Source organism: Chiloscyllium plagiosum, chromosome 1, assembly GCF_004010195.1.
Source record: "Chiloscyllium plagiosum isolate BGI_BamShark_2017 chromosome 1, ASM401019v2, whole genome shotgun sequence".
Lineage (NCBI taxonomy): Eukaryota > Metazoa > Chordata > Chondrichthyes > Orectolobiformes > Hemiscylliidae > Chiloscyllium > Chiloscyllium plagiosum.
The window spans coordinates 128377536-128383503 of NC_057710.1; positions in this window are offsets into that span (position 1 = coordinate 128377536).

The window sequence follows — 5968 nt, forward strand, 5'->3', positions numbered from 1 at the left end:
GTTTTGCATTTCTTGCGGTTGCAGGGGAAGGTGCCGGGAGTGGAGGTTGGGTTGGTGGGGGGTGTGGACCTGACGAGGGAGACACGGAGGGAGTGGTCTTTTCGGAACGCTGATAGGGGAGGGGAGGGAAATATATCACTGGTGGTGGGGTCCGTTTGGAGGTGGCGGAAATGACAGCGGATGATACGTTGTACATGGAGGTTGGTGGGGTGGTAGGTGAGGACCTGGTGACAGTGTGGTCCCGAGGCACTGTTATCCCAGTGGTGACAGTGTGTCCCAAAGCACTGTTATCCCAGTGGTGACAGTGTAGTCCCAAGGCAGTGCTATCCCAGTGGTGACAGTGTTGTTCTGAGGCAGTGTTATCCCAGTGATGACAGTGTTGTTCTGAGGCACTGTTATCCCAGTGGTGACAGTGTAGTCCCGAGGCAGTGTTATCCCAGTGATGACAGTGTTGTCCTGAGGCACTGTTATCCCAGTGGTGACATTGTGACTGGTAAAAGACTACTTGCCATCTCTGAGGAATCTGCACCTGGCTTTTCAAGAGAGTCCCCAAAGAGCCGTAGTGTGTGGGCCTGATTTTGAACTGCAACAGCTCAGTGCGGGAGTCATAAGACAGCAGTTGTTGCTTCATTGTAGGTACCCTTGTGCTAACATGATGTGGACCACCAGCTCTACACTGGAAAGGTTAGACACTGGTCAAAAACCCCTGTGCCAGGTTGAATCCGCAGTTACTGTGAGATTGTAGCAGGCGTGATACAACTCCATGTGTTTTTATGTGCATCAATGTGTTCCTGGACTTCACCACATCTTCTTCTGAATCCTCTGCAGCAGGAATGGAAGGCTTCCAGTTCTGTGGTTTTCCCTTTCTCCACTTTGCTGTTCCATTAACAGTTCTCTCCCTTCCTTAAGAATCTTCCAGTAGCTGTGTTAACTTGTGTGCTCCAGCTTTTGAAAGGGGGTAGGGGGAGGGGTGTGGGGTGGGGGAAGCGGTAGGCTGCTTTTAAGCCGTTAAGGCTGATGTATACCTGGTAAGCTATATGTCTGATGGGCCCGTGGTGAGTGTATAGCTAGACATGTTCCAATCAGGTGGACGAATGTGTTGTACCTGTCACACATTGTGCTTAAATTTGTTTATTTACCAAAAGAACTGTGAATCAACTCTTATAAACAATAATATTCATTTATTGAACACAATTATTATTAGAACAGTTAAGTATACTATAAACTAATGAAAAAAACACTACAAACTATCTTATGCTTTAATTTAACTTTGTACCACCACATTAGAACTTGGCCAGGCTGTACTTGGTGATGTCATCTTCTTCTTCCAATGGTCTTGGAGGTGTCTTCTCTTTCGGTGTATGTTATCGAGTTACCGTCCTGAGCGGGGTTTTGCGGCGATTCTTATCCTTCCGAATCTTCACACCCTTTTGGGATGGTCTTGAGGACCTGCCAATGGATTGATCAGGTATGATTACCTCATCAATCACACCCAACCACACATTGGCACGTTGATGACAGGGTGGCCCTTAGGTGTCCATTACGGTAGGTGCTGGGTACACGTAACCTCCTCTAACTAAGGGAGCTAGGCGCCTCCATGTCTGGCGAATGACTCGCTGCTCCCGATTGTCCCAAAGGGTGACATTCCATTGTTCCATTTAAGTCCAACTTCAGATGTGTATTGTAGGGTCTGCAGCTGAAAGGTTTGTTTGCAAACTGTCTGTGGGCAGCTGCAGCTTGTCTGGATTCTGCAGCAGGTGGATTAGCACTGTCACTTTAGTCAAGGCTGGATGCCATTTCCCAGCATTCTTTAATCATCGTCCATCTTTTGTAACTCCCTGGTAAGTTTATTATTGTCCATTATTTCGGGTGGCCCATCTGGCCACAAACGGGAAGTATGAAGACTGAGTGCAGCCTGTCTTAATGGGACCAGGCTTTACATGATCTCATATCATAATCTCCATGCCCAATATCAGGCCCCATCACCAATAGGTTGCCTGTTGGGAATTCCATATTTTTGTCTTTTATAAGAAGATGAACATTATTGGGATGCTGCTAGTTTCCACATATTGGAATATTCCAGCAGAGCCACTTGCCAAAGGAAGTTGTTGATTAGTTCTTTTACATGCAGACCTACATCCTACTTGCACCACAAGTACAGGTTCATAGTTCCTTGAAAGTGGAGTTGCAGATAGACAAGGTGGTGAAGAAAGCATTTGGTATGCTTGCCTTTACTGGTCGGTGCATTGAGTATAGGAGTTGGGAGGTCCTGTTGTAGTTGTGCAGGACATTAGTTAGGCCACTTTTGGAATACTGCAATCAATTCTGGTCTCCCTGCTATGGGAAGGATGTTGTTAAACTTGAAAGGATTCAGAAAATATTTACAAGGATGTTGCAAGGGTGGGAGAGTTTGAGTTAAAGGGAGATGCTAAATAGGCTGGAGCTGTTTTCCCTGGAGCATCGGAGGCTGAGGGGATTATAAAATTGTGAGGGGCATGGGTAGAGTAAATAGACGATTTCTTTACCCTGGGGTGGGGCAGTCCAAAACTAGAAGGCATAGGTTTAAGGTGAGAAGGAAAAAATTTAAACAGGGCGTAAGGGACAACTATTCCACACAGAGGGTGGTGCGTGTATGGAATGAGCTGCCAGAGGAGGCTAGTACAATTACAATATTTAAAAGACATCTGCATGTATATGAGTAGGAAGGGTTTAGAGGGATATGGGCCAAGTGCTGACAAATAGAACTAGATTATTTTAGGATATTTAGTCAGCACAGATGTGTTGGACCGAAGGATCTGTTTCCATGCTGTACATCTCTATGACTCCATGACTAAATTACCCAGCACATGTAATTACTAAAGGTATAATTGTCCTTTTATACAGTGAAGTCATTGAGGGTAGTTCATCACCACCTTGTCAAGGGACAACTAGGGTTGGGCAATAAATGATGGCTTAGCCAGCAATGCCCACATCCTGTTAGTGAAGTTGTCAAAATCTCTAACATTAACTACAAAGGAATTCAGCAAGTCATGAATGTGTGACTTGACTTGGAGTAAATTTACTGAGTAACAGGTCCCTCAAAGTCCAATACATAATGAATTGTGACTGATTCCCTCTGCTGTCCTCTTTTCTCTTTCACATTTAAACTGTGTGTGCACTCATCTCAATTCTTATCTCCAGCATCTGCAGTCCTCACTTTCACCTGTGTGCGTACTAGAGCTGGAAATTTCTCCAGTAAAGTGTATGCATCTGCAAGTGTGACAGAAGAAATTGTATCATTTCTCATTGTTGAATTATAACCCTCTTGTAGCACTATGGGAGTTGGTTAGTTCAGTTGGCTGGATGGCTGGTTTGCGACACAGAGTGTGGGTTCAATTCCTGCACGGACTGAAGTGACCATGAAGCACTCTCCTTCTCAACCTCTCATCTCACCTGGTGAACCTCAGGCTTACCCACCATCAGTCATTTCTCTCAAGTGACAGAGTAGCCCATGGTCCAATAGGACAGTAATATTCTTACCATATCTACCTGCCTGTCACACTGGAATGGCCTGGATGCAGATTCACACACTTCAAGATTCAGTATCACATATGTTGCTAGTGAAACTCTCAGAAATGAATCATGGCTTAGCAGTATGAAACTGACATTCCTTTCTAACCAGTGAATTCACAAGATAAATAAACTTCATTCTTGGGTGAACTAGGCTCCCTGGTCTCTTCAGTTCCTCTTCAAGCTGAAACATAGAGATAGGGAATTGATTTATCTGCTGTTACTACCCTGACTTTTGCACAGTGTGCACCTTGGAAATATTGTGTAGAAAAGACCATCGATCTTGTTTGGCTGTAATTGCAGCTTGTATTTTTTTGTTGTTCGTTAATGAGACCTGACCAGAAGATTGCTCAGGCCTCTTGCTAACTGAATCCGGTGGGCAGAGTAGATGTCCTCCCACTGTATGTGTGATGGTTGCTCCGTACGGATATAAATCTCAATATACACTAATATGACATATGTGCTTCCAGCACTGTGCTCTGCATCCCAGAAAAAACACAGTGGCAAACATTTCAGACAGCTGCAAGGCTGTTTATGGAAGTGGGACAACATAGTTCAATAAATTCGGCTGTCAACCCCATATAGCGGTGGGTTTTTAAATCATTCGTTGAAGCTGTTTTCTTCACCATGATATTTTATTTGCCTTAATTTTAGTTGGTTACCTGCCAATCAACTATCATACGATCAAATGAGTATTCTTCTAATCATGTTGCTTCACAACTGCTCTGCTTTGTAAGTGAGCTGAATTTTTTTCAAGAAATCTCTCTAATTAGTTTCCCCTGTGTTCCTCTTTATGTTTGCATGCCAGCAGCCTTTGTGATTGGAATTATGTCTATGAAGCGGTTGATGTGGCTGTGGCACTCTTTGTTGTATGGATTATAGCACTTTGATGTGACCTTGCACTATCAGGCTCTTTGCTTTTGCTTGGATCACTGCCGGCACCACCAGTGGAGCGCTGGCTGTTGCTACTACGGTGTCTGTACTCTCGTTCAGATGTGCTACTACTTCCCTCTCAGTGCCAGCAAATGTTGTGTCTCATTTTCTCTCAGTACAAGAGGACACACTCTCAGCATGATTAGTAAGAGAGACCTTCTAGTCTGAAGCAGTAATTATCTCCTCCTAATTACAATGGAGAGCTGGGAGTTTCTCTTTAAGTGCACATGTGCTGCAGCTCCTGACAAACACACCAACTTGCTGTACTGACATGCTACAACGTTGTCTACAGCTGCACTGAATGATATATCTACAGTTCATGCATATTGGCAACATAGCAGGCAAGTTGGTGACTATTTTTCCAATGTCATGTGCCATTCAGTGAAGTAGCATTTTGCATGTGGGATAAAACCATGATTATTTACAATCCTGTTGAAATATCGAATATTAATACTTTTGTAAAACAAATAGATCCTTAAACATGAATGTTTTGAAACAAATAAACTTGATTTTAGTAGCATCAAAGAGATTAACTGCCTTAGTAATGTCAGGTGGTTCTTTTTGCAGGTGGTCTCTGCCGGCAAAGATTCGATCCTGAATTATTCAACTAATTGTTGGGATTGATAGTCGACACAATAGAATAGATTTCACAGGTGGTTCTAACATAGATTATGTTATACACGCAAGCAATTACTGCATATCTTAAACTATAAAAAACAAAGCAAAAGAAAAGAGTCTTTGAAAATTCCAAGCTAAGCAGCACCAGCGAGTGGCAGATGGTAACTTTGAAGCTGAGTTGGATTGAGTACATAAAGAGAAAGGCTACTAATGAGGCTGTAGTTTGGAAAACAACAGGAGTTGCAGTATGAAACTGGCATGCAAACAGCCTTCAAGTCCTGAATGAAGAATGAAACTACAAGACGTACTTCTCCATCTGCTGTAATTTCTCAGATCACCCACAGTGTACAAGCCAGTGTCCAGAAGAGATCAGAGGCATGCTGAACAAAGAAAATACGTTTTTCCTTATCATCTCAGCTGTCAGATGAGTTAGCAACTTTGAAAAATGAGACTATTGTTATTTAAATGCTAATGATATATCGAAGCATTGATGCAGCTCTTCTACTGAAAATGGAAACTTGATTACTTGATGAAAACTAGTGATCTTTGCATTTTAAAATTTTCTTTTACTCTCCTCTCGAAAGGTACCTTATCATGATCAAGGTGTCAATAACAACTGCAATATCACTTATGTTATACCTTTTACACCCAAGGAATTGATTGATGAGAACCTGAAAATTGTAAAATTGCCATGGAGCTAATGTAGGTTAGCAAGTACGGGGTGACACCTATATGGGGAGTTGTGTGAGTTACAACATGGGCAGCAGAGTTTTGCATGACCTCAAGATTTTGAAGAGTCAAAGATGGAAAACCAGTCAAAAATAGGATTAGCTAATCATGGTGGTAACAAAGCTATTAATGAGGGTTT